General features: G+C 45.3%; 1 protein-coding gene across 1 annotated transcript in view; it reads right to left on the minus strand.

Annotated features, from left to right (window-relative positions):
• The window catches only part of LOC148505738 (uncharacterized), a gene marked incomplete at its 5' end in the record, with an annotated part of 441,920 nt that overhangs the window by 232,961 nt on the left and 184,945 nt on the right, over positions 1 to 24,014 (minus strand). The window lies entirely within an intron of this gene.

Below are 24,014 nucleotides of genomic sequence, written 5' to 3' on the forward strand. Positions count from 1 at the left end.
ATGGTACTCCATGTTACTGATGGTGTCACAGTCTTGCTAAGTATTACAGATGTGTGTAAGGTAAGGTAGGCGTCCATATGTAGTGCTGCGATGGTACTCCATGTTACCGATGGTGTCACAGTCTTGCTAAGTATTACAGATGTGTGTAAGGTAAGGTAGGTGTCCCTATGTAGTGCTGCGATGGTACTCCATGTTACTGATGGTGTCACAGTCTTGCTAAGTATTACAGATGTGTGTAAGGTAAGGTAAGGTAGGCGTCCATATGTAGTGCTGCGATGGTACTCCATGTTACCGATGGTGTCACAGTCTTGCTAAGTATTACAGATGTGTTTAAGGTAAGGTAGGTGTCCCTATGTAGTGCTGCGATGGTACTCCATGTTACTGATGGTGTCACAGTCTTGCTAAGTATTACAGATGTGTGTAAGGTAAGGTAGGCGTCCCAATGTAGTGCTGCGATGGTACTCCATGTTACAGATGGTGTCACAGACTTGCTAAGTATTACAGAGGTGTGTAAGGTAAGGTAGGCGTCCCTATGTAGTGTTGCGATGGTACTCCATGTTACTGATGGTGTCACAGTCTTGCTAAGTATTACAGATGTGTGTAATGTAAGGTAGGCGTCCCTATGTAGTGCTGAGATGGTACTCCATGTTACCGATGGTGTCACAGACTTGCTAAGTATTACAGATGTGTATAAGGTAGGCGTCCTTATGTAGTGCTGCGATGGTAGTCCATGTTACTGATGGTGTCACAGTCTTGCTAAGTATTATAGATGTGTGTAATGTAAGGTAGGCGTCCCTATGTAGTGCTGCGATGGTACTCCATGTTACCGATGGTGTCACAGTCTTGCTAAGTATTACAGATGTGTGTAAGGTAAGGTAGGCGTCCCTATGTAGTGCTGCGATGGTACTCCATGTTACTGATGGTGTCACAGTCTTGCTAAGTATTACAGATGTATGTAAGGTAAGGTAGGCGTCCCTATGTAGTGCTGCGATGGTACTCCATGTTACCGATGGTGTCACAGTCTTGCTAAGTATTACAGATGTGTGTAAGGTAAGGTAGGAGTCCCTATGTAGTGCTGCGATGGTACTCCATGTTACTGATGGTGTCACAGTCTTGCTAAGTATTACAGATGTGTGTAAGGTAAGGTAGGCGTCCCTATGTAGTGCTGCGATGGTACTCCATGTTACCGAAGGTGTCACAGTCTTGCTAAGTATTACAGATGTGTGTAAGGTAAGGTAGGTGTCCCTATGTATTGCTGTGATGGTACTCCATGTTACCGATGGTGTCACAGACTTGCTAAGTATTACAGATGTGTATAAGGTAGGCGTCCTTATGTAGTGCTGCGATGGTACTCCATGTTACCGATGGTGTCACAGTCTTGCTAAGTATTACAGATGTGTGTAAGGTAAGGTGGGCGTCCCTATGTAGTGCTGCGATGGTACTCCATGTTACTGATGGTGTCACAGTCTTGCTAAGTATTACAGATGTGTGTAAGGTAAGGTAGGCATCCCTATGTAGTGCTGCGATGGTACTCCAAATTACCGATGGTGTCACAGACTTTCTAAGTATTACAGATGTGTGTAAGGTAAGGTAGGCGTCCCTATGTAGTGCTGCGATGGTACTCCATGTTACTGATGGTGTCACAGTCTTGCTAAGTATTACAGATGTGTGTAAGGTAAGGTAGGCGTCCCTATGTAGTGCTGCGATGGTACTCCATGTTACCGATGGTGTCACAGTCTTGCTAAGTATTACGGATGTGTGTAAGGTAAGGTAGGTGTCCCTATGTAGTGCTGCAATGGTACTCCATATTACCGATGGTGTCACAGACTTGCTAAGTATTACAGATGTGTGTAATGTAAGGTAGGCGTCCCTATGTAGTGCTGCGATGGTACTCCATGTTAACGATGGTGTCACAGACTTGCTAAGTATTACAGATGTGTGTAAGGTAAGGTAGGCGTCCCTATGTAGTGCTGCGATGGTACTCCATGTTACCGATGGTGTCACAGTCTTGCTAAGTATTACAGATGTGTGTAAGGTAAGGTAGGTGTCCCTATGTAGTGCTGCGATGGTACTCCATGTTACCGATGGTGTCACAGTCTTGCTAAGTATTACAGATGTGTGTAAGGTAAGGTAGGCGTCCCTATGTAGTGCTGCGATGGTACTCCATGTTACCGATGGTGTCACAGTCTTGCTAAGTATTACAGATGTGTGTAAGGTAAGGTAGGTGTCCCTATGTAGTGCTGCGATGGTACTCCATGTTACCGATGGTGCCACAGTCTTGCTAAGTATTACAGATGTGTGTAAGGTAAGGTAGGCGTCCCTATGTAGTGCTGCGATGGTACTCCATGTTACCGATGGTGTCACAGGCTTGCTAAGTATTACAGATGTGAGTAAGGTAAGGTAGGTGTCCCTATGTAGTGCTGCGATGGTACTCCATGTTACTGATGGTGTCACAGTCTTGCTAAGTATTACAGATGTGTGTAAGGTAAGGTAGGCCTCCCTATGTAGTGCTGCGATGGTTCTCCATGTTACAGATGGTGTCACAGACTTGCTAAGTATTACAGATGTGTGTAAGGTAAGGTAGGCGTCCCTATGTAGTGCTGCGATGGTACTCCATGTTACCGATGGTGTCACAGTCTTGCTAAGTATTACAGATGTGTGTAAGGTAAGGTAGGCGTCCCTATGTAGTGCTGCGATGGTACTCCATGTTACCGATGGTGTCACAGTCTTGCTAAGTATTACAGATGTGTGTAAGGTAAGGTAGGTGTCCCTATGTAGTGCTGCGATGGTACTCCATGTTACCGATGGTGCCACAGTCTTGCTAAGTATTACAGATGTGTGTAAGGTAAGGTAGGCGTCCCTATGTAGTGCTGCGATGGTACTCCATGTTACCGATGGTGTCACAGGCTTGCTAAGTATTACAGATGTGAGTAAGGTAAGGTAGGTGTCCCTATGTAGTGCTGCGATGGTACTCCATGTTACCGATGGTGTCACAGACTTGCTAAGTATTACAGATGTGTGTAAGGTAAGGTAGGGGTCCCTATGTAGTGCTGCGATGGTACTCCATGTTACCGATGGTGTCACAGTCTTGCTAAGTATTACAGATGTGTGTAAGGTAAGGTAGGCGTCCCTATGTAGTGCTGCGATGGTACTCCATGTTACCGATGGTGTCACAGACTTGCTAAGTATTACAGATGTGTGTAAGGTAAGGTAGGCGTCCCTATGTAGTGCTGCGATGGTACTCCATGTTACTGATGGTGTCACAGACTTGCTAAGAATTACAGATGTGTGTAAGGTAAGGTAGGCGTCCTTATGTAGTGCTGCGATGGTACCAATGTTACCTATGGTGTCACAGTCTTGCTAAGTATTACAGATGTGTGTAAGGTAAGGTAGGCGTCCCTATGTAGTGCTGCGATGGTACTCCATGTTACCGATGGTGTCACAGTCTTGCTAAGTATTACGGATGTGTGTAAGGTAAGGTAGGTGTCCCTATGTAGTGCTGCAATGGTACTCCATATTACCGATGGTGTCACAGTCTTGCTAAGTATTACAGATGTGTGTAATGTAAGGTAGGCGTCCCTATGTAGTGCTGCGATGGTACTCCATGTTACTGATGGTGTCACAGTCTTGCTAAGTATTACAGATGTGTGTAATGTAAGGTAGGCGTCCCTATGTAGTGCTGAGATGGTACTCCATGTTACCGATGGTGTCACAGACTTGCTAAGTATTACAGATGTGTATAAGGTAGGCGTCCCTATGTAGTGCTGCGATGGTACTCCATGTTACCGATGGTGTCACAGTCTTGCTAAGTATTACAGATGTGTGTAAGGTAAGGTAGGCGTCCCTATGTAGTGCTGCGATGGTACTCCATGTTACTGATGGTGTCACAGTCTTGCTAAGTATTACAGATGTATGTAAGGTAAGGTAGGCGTCCCTATGTAGTGCTGCGATGGTACTCCATGTTACCGATGGTGTCACAGTCTTGCTAAGTATTACAGATGTGTGTAAGGTAGGCGTCCTTATGTAGTGCTGCGATGGTACTCCATGTTACCGATGGTGTCACAGTCTTGCTAAGTATTACAGATGTGTGTAAGGTAAGGTGGGTGTCCCTATGTAGTGCTGCGATGGTACTCCATGTTACTGATGGTGTCACAGTCTTGCTAAGTATTACAGATGTGTGTAAGGTAAGGTAGGAGTCCCTATGTATTGCTGTGATGGTACTCCATGTTACCGATGGTGTCACAGACTTGCTAAGTATTACAGATGTGTATAAGGTAGGCGTCCTTATGTAGTGCTGCGATGGTACTCCATGTTACCGATGGTGTCACAGTCTTGCTAAGTATTACAGATGTGTGTAAGGTAAGGTGGGTGTCCCTATGTAGTGCTGCGATGGTACTCCATGTTACTGATGGTGTCACAGTCTTGCTAAGTATTACAGATGTGTGTAAGGTAAGGTAGGCGTCCCTATGTAGTGCTGCGATGGTACTCCATGTTACCGATGGTGTCACAGTCTTGCTAAGTATTACGGATGTGTGTAAGGTAAGGTAGGTGTCCCTATGTAGTGCTGCAATGGTACTCCATATTACCGATGGTGTCACAGACTTGCTAAGTATTACAGATGTGTGTAAGGTAAGGTAGGCGTCCCTATGTAGTGCTGCGATGATACTCCATGTTACCGATGGTGTCACAGTCTTGCTAAGTATTACAGATGTGTGTAAGGTAAGGTAGGTGTCCCTATGTAGTGCTGCGATGGTACTCCATGTTACCGATGGTGTCACAGTCTTGCTAAGTATTACAGATGTGTGTAAGGTAAGGTAGGCGTCCCTATGTAGTGCTGCGATGGTACTCCATGTTACCGATGGTGTCACAGTCTTGCTAAGTATTACAGATGTGTGTAAGGTAAGGTAGGTGTCCCTATGTAGTGCTGCGATGGTACTCCATGTTACCGATGGTGTCACAGTCTTGCTAAGTATTACAGATGTGTGTAAGGTAAGGTAGGCGTCCCTATGTAGTGCTGCGATGGTACTCCATGTTACCGATGGTGTCACAGGCTTGCTAAGTATTACAGATGTGAGTAAGGTAAGGTAGGTGTCCCTATGTAGTGCTGCGATGGTACTCCATGTTACTGATGGTGTCACAGTCTTGCTAAGTATTACAGATGTGTGTAAGGTAAGGTAGGCCTCCCTATGTAGTGCTGCGATGGTTCTCCATGTTACAGATGGTGTCACAGACTTGCTAAGTATTACAGATGTGTGTAAGGTAAGGTAGGCGTCCCTATGTAGTGTTGCGATGGTACTCCATGTTTCTGATGGTGTCACAGTCTTGCTAAGTATTACAGATGTGTGTAATGTAAGGTAGGCATCCCTATGTAGTGTTGCGATGGTACTCCATGTTACCGATGGTGTCACAGACTTGCTAAGTATTACAGATGTGTGTAAGGTAAGGTAGGGGTCCCTATGTAGTGCTGCGATGGTACTCCATGTTACCGATGGTGTCACAGTCTTGCTAAGTATTACAGATGTGTGTAAGGTAAGGTAGGCGTCCCTATGTAGTGCTGCGATGGTACTCCATGTTACCGATGGTGTCACAGACTTGCTAAGTATTACAGATGTGTGTAAGGTAAGGTAGGCGTCCCTATGTAGTGCTGCGATGGTACTCCATGTTACTGATGGTGTCACAGACTTGCTAAGAATTACAGATGTGTGTAAGGTAAGGTAGGCGTCCTTATGTAGTGCTGCGATGGTACCAATGTTACCTATGGTGTCACAGTCTTGCTAAGTATTACAGATGTGTGTAAGGTAAGGTAGACGTCCCTATGTAGTGCTGCGATGGTACTCCATGTTACCGATGGTGTCACAGTCTTGCTAAGTATTACAGATGTGTGTAAGGTACGGTAGGCGTCCCTATGTAGTGCTGTGATGGTACTCCATGTTACTGATGGTGTCACAGTCTTGCTAAGTATTACAGATGTGTGTAAGGTAAGGTAGGCGTCCCTATGTAGTGCTGCGATGGTACTCCATGTTACTGATGGTGTCACAGTCTTGCTAAGTATTACAGATGTGTGTAAGGTAAGGTGGGTGTCCCTATGTAGTGCTGCGATGGTACTCCATGTTACTGATGGTGTCACAGTCTTGCTAAGTATTACAGATGTGTGTAAGGTAAGGTAGGCGTCCCTATGTAGTGCTGCGATGGTACTCCATGTTACCGATGGTGTCACAGGCTTGCTAAGTATTACAGATGTGAGTAAGGTAAGGTAGGCGTCCCTATGTAGTGCTGCGATGGTACTCCATGTTACCGATGGTGTCACAGACTTGCTAAGTATTACAGATGTGTGTAAGGTAAGGTAGGTGTCCCTATGTAGTGCTGCGATGGTACTCCATGTTACTGATGGTGTCACAGTCTTGCTAAGTATTACAGATGTGTGTAAGGTAAGGTAGGCCTCCCTATGTAGTGCTGCGATGGTTCTCCATGTTACAGATGGTGTCACAGACTTGCTAAGTATTACAGAGGTGTGTAAGGTAAGGTAGGCGTCCCTATGTAGTGTTGCGATGGTACTCCATGTTACCGATGGTGTCACAGACTTGCTAAGTATTACAGATGTGTGTAAGGTAAGGTAGGGGTCCCTATGTAGTGCTGCGATGGTACTCCATGTTACCGATGGTGTCACAGTCTTGCTAAGTATTACAGATGTGTGTAAGGTAAGGTAGGCGTCCCTATGTAGTGCTGCGATGGTACTCCATGTTACCGATGGTGTCACAGACTTGCTAAGTATTACAGATGTGTGTAAGGTAAGGTAGGCGTCCCTATGTAGTGCTGCGATGGTACTCCATGTTACTGATGGTGTCACAGACTTGCTAAGAATTACAGATGTGTGTAAGGTAAGGTAGGCGTCCTTATGTAGTGCTGCGATGGTACCAATGTTACCTATGGTGTCACAGTCTTGCTAAGTATTACAGATGTGTGTAAGGTAAGGTAGGCGTCCCTATGTAGTGCTGCGATGGTACTCCATGTTACCGATGGTGTCACAGTCTTGCTAAGTATTACGGATGTGTGTAAGGTAAGGTAGGTGTCCCTATGTAGTGCTGCAATGGTACTCCATATTACCGATGGTGTCACAGTCTTGCTAAGTATTACAGATGTGTGTAATGTAAGGTAGGCGTCCCTATGTAGTGCTGCGATGGTACTCCATGTTACTGATGGTGTCACAGTCTTGCTAAGTATTACAGATGTGTGTAAGGTAAGGTGGGCGTCCCTATGTAGTGCTGCGATGGTACTCCATGTTACCGATGGTGTCACAGACTTGCTATGTATTACAGATGTGTGTAATGTAAGGTAGGCGTCCCTATGTAGTGCTGCGATGGTACTCCATGTTAACGATGGTGTCACAGACTTGCTAAGTATTACAGATGTGTGTAAGGTAAGGTAGGCGTCCCTATGTAGTGCTGCGATGGTACTCCATGTTAACGATGGTTTCACAGACTTGCTAAGTATTACAGATGTGTGTAAGGTAAGGTAGGCGTCCCTATGTAGTGCTGCGATGATACTCCATGTTACCGATGGTGTCACAGTCTTGCTAAGTATTACAGATGTGTGTAAGGTAAGGTAGGTGTCCCTATGTAGTGCTGCGATGGTACTCCATGTTACCGATGGTGTCACAGTCTTGCTAAGTATTACAGATGTGTGTAAGGTAAGGTAGGCGTCCCTATGTAGTGCTGCGATGGTACTCCATGTTACCGATGGTGTCACAGTCTTGCTAAGTATTACAGATGTGTGTAAGGTAAGGTAGGCGTCCCTATGTAGTGCTGCGATGGTACTCCATGTTACCGATGGTGTCACAGTCTTGCTAAGTATTACAGATGTGTGTAAGGTAAGGTAGGCGACCCTATGTAATGCTGCAATGTTACTCCATGTTACCGATGGTGTCACAGACTTGCTAAGTATTACAGATGTGTGTAAGGTAAGGTGGGCGTCCCTATGTAGTGCTGCGATGGTACTCCATGTTACTGATGGTGTCACTGTCTTGCTAAGTATTACAGATGTGTGTAAGGTAAGGTAGGCGTCCCTATGTAATGCTGCGATGGTACTCCATGTTACCGATGGTGTCACAGTCTTGCTAAGTATTACAGATGTGTGTAAGGTAAGGTAAGTGTCCCTATGTAGTGCTGCGATGGTACTCCATGTTACCGATGGTGTCACAGGCTTGCTAAGTATTACAGATGTGAGTAAGGTAAGGTAGGCGTCCCTATGTAGTGCTGTGATGGTACTCCATGTTACCTATGGTGTCACAGACTTGCTAAGTATTACAGATGTGTGTAAGGTAAGGTAGGCTTCCCTATGTAGTGCTGCGATGGTACTCCATGTTACCGATGGTGTCACAGTCTTGCTAAGTATTACAGATGTGTGTAAGGTAAGGTAGGCTTCCCTATGTAGTGCTGCGATGGTACTCCATGTTACCGATGGTGTCACAGACTTGCTAAGTATTACAGATGTGTGTAAGGTAAGGTAGGCGTCCCTATGTAGTGCTGCGATGGTACTCCATGTTACTGATGGTGTCACAGTCTTGCTAAGTATTACAGATGTGTGTAAGGTAAGGTAGGCGTCCCTATGTAGTGCTGCGATGGTACTCCATGTTACCGATGGTGTCACAGGCTTGCTAAGTATTACAGATGTGAGTAAGGTAAGGTAGGTGTCCCTATGTAGTGCTGCGATGGTACTCCATGTTACTGATGGTGTCACAGTCTTGCTAAGTATTACAGATGTGTGTAAGGTAAGGTAGGCGTCCCTATGTAGTGCTGCGATGGTACTCCATGTTACCGATGGTGTCACAGACTTGCTAAGTATTACAGATGTGTGTAAGGTAAGGTAGGCGTCCCTATGTAGTGCTGCGATGGTACTCCATGTTACTGATGGTGTCACAGACTTGCTAAGAATTACAGATGTGTGTAAGGTAAGGTAGGCGTCCTTATGTAGTGCTGCGATGGTACCAATGTTACCTATGGTGTCACAGTCTTGCTAAGTATTACAGATGTGTGTAAGGTAAGGTAGACGTCCCTATGTAGTGCTGCGATGGTACTCCATGTTACCGATGGTGTCACAGTCTTGCTAAGTATTACAGATGTGTGTAAGGTAAGGTAGGCGTCCCTATGTAGTGCTGCGATGGTACTCCATGTTACTGATGGTGTCACAGTCTTGCTAAATATTACAGATGTGTGTAAGGTAAGGTGGGTGTCCCTATGTAGTGCTGCGATGGTACTCCTTGTTACCGATGGTGTCACAGTCTTGCGAAGTATTACAGATGTGTGTAAGGTAAGGTAAGGTAGGTGTCCCTATATAGTGCTGTGATGGTACTCCATGTTACCGATGGTGTCACAGTCTTGCTAAGTATTACAGATGTGTGTAAGGTAAGGTAGGAGTCCCTATGTAGTGCTGCGATGGTACTCCATGTTACCGATGGTGTCACAGTCTTGCTAAGTATTACAGATGTGTGTAAGGTAAGGTAAGGTAGGTGTCCCTATATAGTGCTGTGATGGTACTCCATGTTACCGATGGTGTCACAGTTTTGCTAAATATTACAGATGTATGTAAGGTAAGGTAGGCGTCCCTATGTAGTGCTGCGATGGTACTCCATGTTACCGATGGTGTCACAGTCTTGCTAAGTATTACAGATGTGTGTAAGGTAAGGTAGGAGTCCCTATGTAGTGCTGCGATGGTACTCCATGTTACCGATGGTGTCACAGTCTTGCTAAGTATTGCAGATGTGTGTAAGGTAAGGTAGGGGTCCCTATGTAGTGCTGCGATGGTGCTCCATGATACCGATGGTGTCACAGTCTTGCTACGTATTACAGATGTATATAATGTAAGGTAGGTGTCCCTATGTAGTGCTGTGATGGTACTCCATGTTACCGATGGTGTCACAGTCTTGCTAAGTATTACAGATGTATGTAAGGTAAGGTAGGCGTCCCTATGTAGTGCTGCGATGGTACTCCATGTTACCGATGGTATCACAGACTTGCTAAGTATTACAGATGTATATAATGTAAGGTAGGTGTCCCTATGTAGTGCTGTGATGGTACTCCATGTTACCGATGGTGTCACAGTCTTGCTAAGTATTACAGATGTGTGTAAGGTAAGGTAGGCGTCCCTATGTAGTGCTGCGATGGTACTCCATGTTACTGATGGTGTCACAGTCTTGCTAAGTATTACAGATGTGTGTAAGGTAAGGTAGGCGTCCCTATGTAGTGCTGCGATGGTACTCCATGTTACCGATGGTGTCACAGACTTGCTAAGTATTACAGATGTGTGTAAGGTAAGGTAGGCGTCCCTATGTAGTGCTGCGATGGTACTCCATGTTACCGATGGTGTCACAGTCTTGCTAAGTATTACAGATGTATATAATGTAAGGTAGGTGTCCCTATGTAGTGCTGTGATGGTACTCCATGTTATGGATGGTGTCACAGTCTTGCTAAGTATTACGGACGTGTGTAAGGTAAGGTAGGCGTCCCTATGTAGTGCTGCGATGGTACTCCATGTTACCGATGGTGTCACAGTCTTGCTAAGTATTACAGATGTGTGTAAGGTAAGGTAGGCGTCCCTATGTAGTGCTGCGATGGTACTCCATGTTACCGATGGTGTCACAGACTTGCTAAGTATTACGGATGTGTGTAAGGTAAGGTAGGCGTCCCTATGTAGTGCTGTGATGGTACTCCATGTTACTGATGGTGTCACAGACTTGCTAAGTATTACGGATGTGTGTAAGGTAAGGTAGGGGTCCCTATGTAGTGCTGCGATGGTACTCCATGTTACCGATTGTGTCACAGACTTGCTAAGTATTACAGATGTGTGTAAGGTAAGGTAGGCGTCCCTATGTTGTGCTGTGATGGTACTCCATGTTACCGATGGTGTCACAGACTTGCTAAGTATTACGGATGTGTGTAAGGTAAGGTAGGCGTCCCTATGTTGTGCTGTGATGGTACTCCATGTTACCGATGGTGTCACAGACTTGCTAAGTATTACGGATGTGTGTAAGGTAAGGTAGGCGTCCCTATGTAGTGCTGCGATGGTACTCCATGTTACCGATGGTGTCACAGTCTTGCTAAGTATTACGGATGTGTGTAAGGTAAGGTAGGCGTCCCTATGTAGTGCTGCGATGGTACTCCATGTTACTGATGGTGTCACAGTCTTGCTAAGTATTACAGATGTGTGTAAGGTAAGGTAGGCGTCCCTATGTAGTGCTGCGATGGTACTCCATATTACCGATGGAGTCACAGTCTTGCTAAGTATTACAGATGTGTGTAAGGTAAGGTAGGCGTCCCTATGTAGTGCTGCGATGGTACTCCATGTTACCGATGGTGTCACAGTCTTGCTAAGTATTACAGATGTGTGTAATGTAAGGTAGGCGTCCCTATGTAGTGCTGCGATGGTACTCCATGTTACCGATGGTGTCACAGTCTTGCTAAGTATTACAGATGTGTGTAAGGTAAGGTAGGTGTCCCTATGTAGCGCTGTGATGGTACTCCATGTTACTGATGGTGTCACAGTCTTGCTAAGTATAACAGATGTGTGTACGGTAAGGTAGGCGTCCCTATGTAGTGCTGCGATGGTACTCCATGTTACTGATGGTGTCACAGACTTGCTAAGTATTACAGATGTGTGTAATGTAAGGTAGGTGTCCCTATGTAGTGCTGCGATGGTACTCCATGTTACCGATGGTGTCACAGTCTTGCTAAGTATTACAGATGTGTGTAAGGTAAGGTAGGTGTCCCTATGTAGTGCTGTGATGGTACTCCATGTTACCGATGGTGTCACAGTCTTGCTAAGTATTACAGATGTGTGTACGGTAAGGTGGGTGTCCCTATGTAGTGCTGTGATGGTACTCCATGTTACTGATGGTGTCACAGTCTTGCTAAGTATTATAGATGTGTGTAATGTAAGGTAGGCGTCCCTATGTAGTGCTGCGATGGTACTCCATGTTACCGATGGTGTCACAGTCTTGCTAAGTATTACAGATGTGTGTAAGGGAAGGTAGACGTCCCTATGTAGTGCTGCGATGGTACTCCATGTTACTGATGGTGTCACAGTCTTGCTAAGTATTACAGATGTGTGTAAGGTAAGGTAGGAGTCCCTATGTAGTGCTGCGATGGTACTCCATGTTACTGATGGTGTCACAGTCTTGCTAAGTATTACAGATGTGTGTAAGGTAAGGTAGGCGTCCCTATGTAGTGCTGCGATGGTACTCCATGTTACCGATGGTGTCACAGTCTTGCTAAGTATTACAGATGTGTGTAAGGTAAGGTAGGCGTCCTTATGTAGTGCTGCGATGGTACTCCATGTTACCGATGGTGTCACAGTCTTGCTAAGTATTACAGATGTGTGTAAGGTAAGGTAGGTGTCCCTATGTATTGCTGTGATGGTACTCCATGTTACCGATGGTGTCACAGACTTGCTAAGTATTACAGATGTGTATAAGGTAGGCGTCCTTATGTACTGCTGCGATGGTACTCCATGTTACCGATGGTGTCACAGTCTTGCTAAGTATTACAGATGTGTGTAAGGTAAGGTGGGCGTCCCTATGTAGTGCTGCGTTGGTACTCCATGTTACTGATGGTGTCACAGACTTGCTAAGTATTACAGATTTGTGTAAGGTAAGGTGGGCGTCCCTATGTAGTGCTGCGATGGTACTTCATGTTACTGATGGTGTCACAGTCTTGCTAAGTATTACAGATGTGTGTAAGGTAAGGTAGGCATCCCTATGTAGTGCTGCGATGGTACTCCATATTACCGATGGTGTCACAGACTTGCTAAGTATTACAGATGTGTGTAAGGTAAGGTAGGCGTCCCTATGTAGTGCTGCGATGGTACTCCATGTTACCGATGGTGTCACAGTCTTGCTAAGTATTACGGATGTGTGTAAGGAAAGGTAGGTGTTCCTATGTAGTGCTGCGATGGTACTCCATGTTACCGATGGTGTCACAGACTTGCTAAGTATTACAGATGTGTGTAAGGTAAGGTAGGCGTCCCTATGTAGTGCTGCGATGGTACTCCATGTTACCGATGGTGTCACAGACTTGCTAAGTATTACAGATGTGTGTAAGGTAAGGTAGGCGTCCCTATGTAGTGCTGCGATGGTACACCATGTTACCGATGGTGTCACAGTCTTGCTAAGTATTACAGATGTGTGTAATGTAAGGTAGGCGTCCCTATGTAGTGCTGCGATGGTACTCCATGTTACCGATGGTGTCACAGACTTGCTAAGTATTACAGATGTGTGTAAGGTAAGGTAGGCGTCCCTATGTAGTGCTGCGATGATACTCCATGTTACCGATGGTGTCACAGTCTTGCTAAGTATTACAGATGTGTGTAAGGTAAGGTAGGTGTCCCTATGTAGTGCTGCGATGGTACTCCATGTTACCGATGGTGTCACAGTCTTGCTAAGTATTACAGATGTGTGTAAGGTAAGGTAGGCGTCCCTATGTAGTGCTGCGATGGTACTCCATGTTACCGATGGTGTCACAGTCTTGCTAAGTATTACAGATGTGTGTAAGGTAAGGTAGGCGTCCCTATGTAGTGCTGCGATGGTACTCCATGTTACCGATGGTGTCACAGACTTGCTAAGAATTACAGATGTGTGTAAGGTAAGGTAGGCGTCCTTATGTAGTGCTGCGATGGTACCAATGTTACCTATGGTGTCACAGTCTTGCTAAGTATTACAGATGTGTGTAAGGTAAGGTAGACGTCCCTATGTAGTGCTGCGATGGTACTCCATGTTACCGATGGTGTCACAGTCTTGCTAAGTATTACAGATGTGTGTAAGGTAAGGTAGGCGTCCCTATGTAGTGCTGCGATGGTACTCCATGTTACTGATGGTGTCACAGTCTTGCTAAATATTACAGATGTGTGTAAGGTAAGGTAGGCGTCCCTATGTAGTGTTGCGATGGTACTCCATGTTACTGATGGTGTCACAGTCTTGCTAAATATTACAGATGTGTGTAAGGTAAGGTGGGTGTCCCTATGTAGTGCTGCGATGGTACTCCTTGTTACCGATGGTGTCACAGTCTTGCGAAGTATTACAGATGTGTGTAAGGTAAGGTAAGGTAGGTGTCCCTATATAGTGCTGTGATGGTACTCCATGTTACCGATGGTGTCACAGTCTTGCTAAGTATTACAGATGTGTGTAAGGTAAGGTAGGAGTCCCTATGTAGTGCTGCGATGGTACTCCATGTTACCGATGGTGTCACAGTCTTGCTAAGTATTACAGATGTGTGTAAGGTAAGGTAAGGTAGGTGTCCCTATATAGTGCTGTGATGGTACTCCATGTTACCGATGGTGTCACAGTCTTGCTAAATATTACAGATGTATGTAAGGTAAGGTAGGCGTCCCTATGTAGTGCTGCGATGGTACTCCATGTTACCGATGGTGTCACAGACTTGCTAAGAATTACAGATGTGTGTAAGGTAAGGTAGGCGTCCTTATGTAGTGCTGCGATGGTACCAATGTTACCTATGGTGTCACAGTCTTGCTAAGTATTACAGATGTGTGTAAGGTAAGGTAGACGTCCCTATGTAGTGCTGCGATGGTACTCCATGTTACCGATGGTGTCACAGTCTTGCTAAGTATTACAGATGTGTGTAAGGTAAGGTAGGCGTCCCTATGTAGTGCTGCGATGGTACTCCATGTTACTGATGGTGTCACAGTCTTGCTAAATATTACAGATGTGTGTAAGGTAAGGTGGGTGTCCCTATGTAGTGCTGCGATGGTACTCCTTGTTACCGATGGTGTCACAGTCTTGCGAAGTATTACAGATGTGTGTAAGGTAAGGTAAGGTAGGTGTCCCTATATAGTGCTGTGATGGTACTCCATGTTACCGATGGTGTCACAGTCTTGCTAAGTATTACAGATGTGTGTAAGGTAAGGTAGGAGTCCCTATGTAGTGCTGCGATGGTACTCCATGTTACCGATGGTGTCACAGTCTTGCTAAGTATTACAGATGTGTGTAAGGTAAGGTAAGGTAGGTGTCCCTATATAGTGCTGTGATGGTACTCCATGTTACCGATGGTGTCACAGTCTTGTTAAATATTACAGATGTGTGTAAGGTAAGGTAGGCGTCCCTATGTAGTGCTGCGATGATACTCCATGTTACCGATGGTGTCACAGTCTTGCTAAGTATTACAGATGTGTGTAAGGTAAGGTAGGTGTCCCTATGTAGTGCTGTGATGGTACTCCATGTTACCGATGGTGTCACAGTCTTGCTAAGTATTACAGATGTGTGTAAGGTAAGGTAGGCGTCCCTATGTAGTGCTGCGATGGTACTCCATGTTACCGATGGTGTCACAGTCTTGCTAAGTATTACAGATGTGTGTAAGGTAAGGTAGGCGTCCCTATGTAGTGCTGCGATGGTACTCCATGTTACCGATGGTGTCACAGACTTGCTAAGAATTACAGATGTGTGTAAGGTAAGGTAGGCGTCCTTATGTAGTGCTGCGATGGTACCAATGTTACCTATGGTGTCACAGTCTTGCTAAGTATTACAGATGTGTGTAAGGTAAGGTAGACGTCCCTATGTAGTGCTGCGATGGTACTCCATGTTACCGATGGTGTCACAGTCTTGCTAAGTATTACAGATGTGTGTAAGGTAAGGTAGGCGTCCCTATGTAGTGCTGCGATGGTACTCCATGTTACTGATGGTGTCACAGTCTTGCTAAATATTACAGATGTGTGTAAGGTAAGGTGGGTGTCCCTATGTAGTGCTGCGATGGTACTCCTTGTTACCGATGGTGTCACAGTCTTGCGAAGTATTACAGATGTGTGTAAGGTAAGGTAAGGTAGGTGTCCCTATATAGTGCTGCGATGGTACTCCATGTTACAGATGGTGTCACAGACTTGCTAAGTATTACAGAGGTGTGTAAGGTAAGGTAGGCGTCCCTATGTAGTGTTGCGATGGTACTCCATGTTACTGATGGTGTCACAGTCTTGCTAAGTATTACAGATGTGTGTAATGTAAGGTAGACGTCCCTATGTAGTGCTGCGATGGTACTCCATGTTACCGATGGTGTCACAGTCTTGCTAAGTATTACAGATGTGTGTACGGTAAGGTGGGTGTCCCTATGTAGTGGTGCGATGGTACTCCATGTTACCGATGGTGTCACAGACTTGCTAAGTATTACAGATGTGTATAAGGTAGGCGTCCTTATGTAGTGCTGCGATGGTACTCCATGTTACTGATGGTGTCACAGTCTTGCTAAGTATTATAGATGTGTGTAAGGTAAGGTAGGCGTCCCTATGTAGTGCTGCGATGGTACTCCATGTTACCGATGGTGTCACAGTCTTGCTAAGTATTACAGATGTGTGTAAGGTAAGGTAGGCGTCCCTATGTAGTGCTGCGATGGTACTCCATGTTACTGATGGTGTCACAGTCTTGCTAAGTATTACAGATGTGTGTAAGGTAAGGTAGGAGTCCCTATGTAGTGCTGCGATGGTACTCCATGTTACTGATGGTGTCACAGTCTTGCTAAGTATTACAGATGTGTGTAAGGTAAGGTAGGCGTCCCTATGTAGTGCTGCGATGGTACTCCATATTACCGATGGAGTCACAGTCTTGCTAAGTATTACAGATGTGTGTAAGGTAAGGTAGGCGTCCCTATGTAGTGCTGCGATGGTACTCCATGTTACCGATGGTGTCACAGTCTTGCTAAGTATTACAGATGTGTGTAATGTAAGGTAGGCGTCCCTATGTAGTGCTGCGATGGTACTCCATGTAACCGATGGTGTCACAGTCTTGCTAAGTATTACAGATGTGTGTAAGGTAAGGTAGGCGTCCCTATGTAGTGCTGCGATGTTACTCCATGTTACCGATGGTGTCACAGTCTTGCTAAGTATTACAGATGTGTGTAAGGTAAGGTAGGCGTCCCTATGTAGTGCTGCGATGGTACTCCATGTTACTGATGGTGTCACAGTCTTGCTAAATATTACAGATGTGTGTAAGGTAAGGTGGGTGTCCCTATGTAGTGCTGCGATGGTACTCCTTGTTACCGATGGTGTCACAGTCTTGCGAAGTATTACAGATGTGTGTAAGGTAAGGTAAGGTAGGTGTCCCTATATAGTGCTGTGATGGTACTCCATGTTACCGATGGTGTCACAGTCTTGCTAAGTATTACAGATGTGTGTAAGGTAAGGTAGGAGTCCCTATGTAGTGCTGCGATGGTACTCCATGTTACCGATGGTGTCACAGTCTTGCTAAGTATTACAGATGTGTGTAAGGTAAGGTAAGGTAGGTGTCCCTATATAGTGCTGTGATGGTACTCCATGTTACCGATGGTGTCACAGTCTTGCTAAATATTACAGATGTATGTAAGGTAAGGTAGGCGTCCCTATGTAGTGCTGCGATGGTACTCCATGTTACCGATGGTGTCACAGACTTGCTAAGAATTACAGATGTGTGTAAGGTAAGGTAGGCGTCCTTATGTAGTGCTGCGATGGTACCAATGTTACCTATGGTGTCACAGTCTTGCTAAATATTACAGATGTGTGTAAGGTAAGGTGGGTGTCCCTATGTAGTGCTGCGATGGTACTCCTTGTTACCGATGGTGTCACAGTCTTGCGAAGTATTACAGATGTGTGTAAGGTAAGGTAAGGTAGGTGTCCCTATATAGTGCTGTGATGGTACTCCATGTTACCGATGGTGTCACAGTCTTGCTAAGTATTACAGATGTGTGTAAGGTAAGGTAGGAGTCCCTATGTAGTGCTGCGATGGTACTCCATGTTACCGATGGTGTCACATTCTTGCTAAGTATTACAGATGTGTGTAAGGTAAGGTAAGGTAGGTGTCCCTATATAGTGCTGTGATGGTACTCCATGTTACCGATGGTGTCACAGTCTTGCTAAATATTACAGATGTATGTAAGGTAAGGTAGGCGTCCCTATGTAGTGCTGCGATGGTACTCCATGTTACCGATGGTGTCACAGACTTGCTAAGAATTACAGATGTGTGTAAGGTAAGGTAGGCGTCCTTATGTAGTGCTGCGATGGTACCAATGTTACCTATGGTGTCACAGTCTTGCTAAGTATTACAGATGTGTGTAAGGTAAGGTAGACGTCCCTATGTAGTGCTGCGATGGTACTCCATGTTACCGATGGTGTCACAGTCTTGCTAAGTATTACAGATGTGTGTAAGGTAAGGTAGGCGTCCCTATGTAGTGCTGCGATGGTACTCCATGTTACTGATGGTGTCACAGTCTTGCTAAATATTACAGATGTGTGTAAGGTAAGGTGGGTGTCCCTATGTAGTGCTGCGATGGTACTCCTTGTTACCGATGGTGTCACAGTCTTGCGAAGTATTACAGATGTGTGTAAGGTAAGGTAAGGTAGGTGTCCCTATATAGTGCTGTGATGGTACTCCATGTTACCGATGGTGTCACAGTCTTGCTAAGTATTACAGATGTGTGTAAGGTAAGGTAGGAGTCCCTATGTAGTGCTGCGATGGTACTCCATGTTACCGATGGTGTCACAGTCTTGCTAAGTATTACAGATGTGTGTAAGGTAAGGTAAGGTAGGTGTCCCTATATAGTGCTGTGATGGTACTCCATGTTACCGATGGTGTCACAGTCTTGCTAAATATTACAGATGTGTGTAAGGTAAGGTAGGCGTCCCTATGTAGTGCTGCGATGATACTCCATGTTACCGATGGTGTCACAGTCTTGCTAAGTATTACAGATGTGTGTAAGGTAAGGTAGGTGTCCCTATGTAGTGCTGTGATGGTACTCCATGTTACCGATGGTGTCACAGTCTTGCTAAGTATTACAAATGTGTGTAAGGTAAGGTAGGCGTCCCTATGTAGTGCTGCGATGGTACTCCATGTTACCGATGGTGTCACAGTCTTGCTAAGTATTACAGATGTGTGTAAGGTAAGGTAGGCGTCCCTATGTAGTGCTGCGATGGTACTCCATGTTACCGATGGTGTCACAGACTTGCTAAGAATTACAGATGTGTGTAAGGTAAGGTAGGCGTCCTTATGTAGTGCTGCGATGGTACCAATGTTACCTATGGTGTCACAGTCTTGCTAAGTATTACAGATGTGTGTAAGGTAAGGTAGACGTCCCTATGTAGTGCTGCGATGGTACTCCATGTTACCGATGGTGTCACAGTCTTGCTAAGTATTACAGATGTGTGTAAGGTAAGGTAGGCGTCCCTATGTAGTGCTGCGATGGTACTCCATGTTACTGATGGTGTCACAGTCTTGCTAAATATTACAGATGTGTGTAAGGTAAGGTGGGTGTCCCTATGTAGTGCTGCGATGGTACTCCTTTTTACCGATGGTGTCACAGTCTTGCGAAGTATTACAGATGTGTGTAAGGTAAGGTAAGGTAGGTGTCCCTATATAGTGCTGCGATGGTACTCCATGTTACAGATGGTGTCACAGACTTGCTAAGTATTACAGAGGTGTGTAAGGTAAGGTAGGCGTCCCTATGTAGTGTTGCGATGGTACTCCATGTTACTGATGGTGTCACAGTCTTGCTAAGTATTACAGATGTGTGTAATGTAAGGTAGACGTCCCTATGTAGTGCTGCGATGGTACTCCATGTTACCGATGGTGTCACAGTCTTGCTAAGTATTACAGATGTGTGTACGGTAAGGTGGGTGTCCCTATGTAGTGGTGCGATGGTACTCCATGTTACTGATGGTGTCACAGTCTTGCTAAGTATTACAGATGTGTGTAAGGTAAGGTAGGAGTCCCTATGTAGTGCTGCGATGGTACTCCATGTTACTGATGGTGTCACAGTCTTGCTAAGTATTACAGATGTGTGTAAGGTAAGGTAGGCGTCCCTATGTAGTGCTGCGATGGTACTCCATATTACCGATGGAGTCACAGTCTTGCTAAGTATTACAGATGTGTGTAAGGTAAGGTAGGCGTCCCTATGTAGTGCTGCGATGGTACTCCATGTTACCGATGGTGTCACAGTCTTGCTAAGTATTACAGATGTGTGTAATGTAAGGTAGGCGTCCCTATGTAGTGCTGCGATGGTACTCCATGTAACCGATGGTGTCACAGTCTTGCTAAGTATTACAGATGTGTGTAAGGTAAGGTAGGCGTCCCTATGTAGTGCTGCGATGTTACTCCATGTTACCGATGGTGTCACAGTCTTGCTAAGTATTACAGATGTGTGTAAGGTAAGGTAGGTGTCCCTATGTAGTGCTGTGATGGTACTCCATGTTACTGATGGTGTCACAGTCTTGCTAAGTATAACAGATGTGTGTACGGTAAGGTAGGCGTCCCTATGTAGTGCTGCGATGGTACTCCATGTTACTGATGGTGTCCCAGACTTGCTAAGTATTACAGATGTGTGTAATGTAAGGTAGGTGTCCCTATGTAGTGCTGCGATGGTACTCCATGTTACCGATGGTGTCACAGTCTTGCTAAGTATTACAGATGTGTGTAAGGTAAGGTAGGCGTCCCTATGTAGTGCTGCGATGGTACTCCATGTAACCGATGGTGTCACAGTCTTGCTAAGTATTACAGATGTGTGTAAGGTAAGGTAGGCGTCCCTATGTAGTGCTGCGATGTTACTCCATGTTACCGATGGTGTCACAGTCTTGCTAAGTATTACAGATGTGTGTAAGGTAAGGTAGGTGTCCCTATGTAGCGCTGTGATGGTACTCCATGTTACTGATGGTGTCACAGTCTTGCTAAGTATAACAGATGTGTGTACGGTAAGGTAGGCGTCCCTATGTAGTGCTGCGATGGTACTCCATGTTACTGATGGTGTCACAGACTTGCTAAGTATTACAGATGTGTGTAATGTAAGGTAGGTGTCCCTATGTAGTGCTGCGATGGTACTCCATGTTACCGATGGTGTCACAGTCTTGCTAAGTATTACAGATGTGTGTAAGGTAAGGTAGGTGTCCCTATGTAGTGCTGTGATGGTACTCCATGTTACCGATGGTGTCACAGTCTTGCTAAGTATTACAGATGTGTGTACGGTAAGGTGGGTGTCCCTATGTAGTGGTGCGATGGTACTTCATGTTACCGATGGTGTCACAGACTTGCTAAGTATTACAGATGTGTATAAGGTAGGCGTCCTTATGTAGTGCTGCGATGGTACTCCATGTTACTGATGGTGTCACAGTCTTGCTAAGTATTATAGATGTGTGTAATGTAAGGTAGGCGTCCCTATGTAGTGCTGCGATGGTACTCCATGTTACCGATGGTGTCACAGTCTTGCTAAGTATTACAGATGTGTGTAAGGGAAGGTAGACGTCCCTATGTAGTGCTGCGATGGTACTCCATGTTACTGATGGTGTCACAGTCTTGCTAAGTATTACAGATGTGTGTAAGGTAAGGTAGGAGTCCCTATGTAGTGCTGCGATGGTACTCCATGTTACTGATGGTGTCACAGTCTTGCTAAGTATTACAGATGTGTGTAAGGTAAGGTAGGCGTCCCTATGTAGTGCTGCGATGGTACTCCATGTTACCGATGGTGTCACAGTCTTGCTAAGTATTACAGATGTGTGTAAGGTAAGGTAGGCGTCCTTATGTAGTGCTGCGATGGTACTCCATGTTACCGATGGTGTCACAGTCTTGCTAAGTATTACAGATGTGTGTAAGGTAAGGTAGGTGTCCCTATGTATTGCTGTGATGGTACTCCATGTTACCGATGGTGTCACAGACTTGCTAAGTATTACAGATGTGTATAAGGTAGGCGTCCTTATGTACTGCTGCGATGGTACTCCATGTTACCGATGGTGTCACAGTCTTGCTAAGTATTACAGATGTGTGTAAGGTAAGGTGGGCGTCCCTATGTAGTGCTGCGTTGGTACTCCATGTTACTGATGGTGTCACAGACTTGCTAAGTATTACAGATTTGTGTAAGGTAAGGTGGGCGTCCCTATGTAGTGCTGCGATGGTACTTCATGTTACTGATGGTGTCACAGTCTTGCTAAGTATTACAGATGTGTGTAAGGTAAGGTAGGCATCCCTATGTAGTGCTGCGATGGTACTCCATATTACCGATGGTGTCACAGACTTGCTAAGTATTACAGATGTGTGTAAGGTAAGGTAGGCGTCCCTATGTAGTGCTGCGATGGTACTCCATGTTACCGATGGTGTCACAGTCTTGCTAAGTATTACGGATGTGTGTAAGGAAAGGTAGGTGTTCCTATGTAGTGCTGCGATGGTACTCCATGTTACCGATGGTGTCACAGACTTGCTAAGTATTACAGATGTGTGTAAGGTAAGGTAGGCGTCCCTATGTAGTGCTGCGATGGTACTCCATGTTACCGATGGTGTCACAGACTTGCTAAGTATTACAGATGTGTGTAAGGTAAGGTAGGCGTCCCTATGTAGTGCTGCGATGGTACACCATGTTACCGATGGTGTCACAGTCTTGCTAAGTATTACAGATGTGTGTAATGTAAGGTAGGCGTCCCTATGTAGTGCTGCGATGGTACTCCATGTTACCGATGGTGTCACAGACTTGCTAAGTATTACAGATGTGTGTAAGGTAAGGTAGGCGTCCCTATGTAGTGCTGCGATGATACTCCATGTTACCGATGGTGTCACAGTCTTGCTAAGTATTACAGATGTGTGTAAGGTAAGGTAGGTGTCCCTATGTAGTGCTGCGATGGTACTCCATGTTACCGATGGTGTCACAGTCTTGCTAAGTATTACAGATGTGTGTAAGGTAAGGTAGGCGTCCCTATGTAGTGCTGCGATGGTACTCCATGTTACCGATGGTGTCACAGTCTTGCTAAGTATTACAGATGTGTGTAAGGTAAGGTAGGCGTCCCTATGTAGTGCTGCGATGGTACTCCATGTTACCGATGGTGTCACAGACTTGCTAAGAATTACAGATGTGTGTAAGGTAAGGTAGGCGTCCTTATGTAGTGCTGCGATGGTACCAATGTTACCTATGGTGTCACAGTCTTGCTAAGTATTACAGATGTGTGTAAGGTAAGGTAGACGTCCCTATGTAGTGCTGCGATGGTACTCCATGTTACCGATGGTGTCACAGTCTTGCTAAGTATTACAGATGTGTGTAAGGTAAGGTAGGCGTCCCTATGTAGTGCTGCGATGGTACTCCATGTTACTGATGGTGTCACAGTCTTGCTAAATATTACAGATGTGTGTAAGGTAAGGTGGGTGTCCCTATGTAGTGCTGCGATGGTACTCCTTGTTACCGATGGTGTCACAGTCTTGCGAAGTATTACAGATGTGTGTAAGGTAAGGTAAGGTAGGTGTCCCTATATAGTGCTGTGATGGTACTCCATGTTACCGATGGTGTCACAGTCTTGCTAAGTATTACAGATGTGTGTAAGGTAAGGTAGGAGTCCCTATGTAGTGCTGCGATGGTACTCCATGTTACCGATGGTGTCACAGTCTTGCTAAGTATTACAGATGTGTGTAAGGTAAGGTAAGGTAGGTGTCCCTATATAGTGCTGTGATGGTACTCCATGTTACCGATGGTGTCACAGTCTTGCTAAATATTACAGATGTATGTAAGGTAAGGTAGGCGTCCCTATGTAGTGCTGCGATGGTACTCCATGTTACCGATGGTGTCACAGACTTGCTAAGAATTACAGATGTGTGTAAGGTAAGGTAGGCGTCCTTATGTAGTGCTGCGATGGTACCAATGTTACCTATGGTGTCACAGTCTTGCTAAGTATTACAGATGTGTGTAAGGTAAGGTAGACGTCCCTATGTAGTGCTGCGATGGTACTCCATGTTACCGATGGTGTCACAGTCTTGCTAAGTATTACAGATGTGTGTAAGGTAAGGTAGGCGTCCCTATGTAGTGCTGCGATGGTACTCCATGTTACTGATGGTGTCACAGTCTTGCTAAATATTACAGATGTGTGTAAGGTAAGGTGGGTGTCCCTATGTAGTGCTGCGATGGTACTCCTTGTTACCGATGGTGTCACAGTCTTGCGAAGTATTACAGATGTGTGTAAGGTAAGGTAAGGTAGGTGTCCCTATATAGTGCTGTGATGGTACTCCATGTTACCGATGGTGTCACAGTCTTGCTAAG

Source organism: Taudactylus pleione, unplaced genomic scaffold (assembly GCF_031769625.1).
Source record: "Taudactylus pleione unplaced genomic scaffold, aTauple2 ptg000440l, whole genome shotgun sequence".
Taxonomy (NCBI): Eukaryota; Metazoa; Chordata; class Amphibia; order Anura; family Myobatrachidae; genus Taudactylus; species Taudactylus pleione.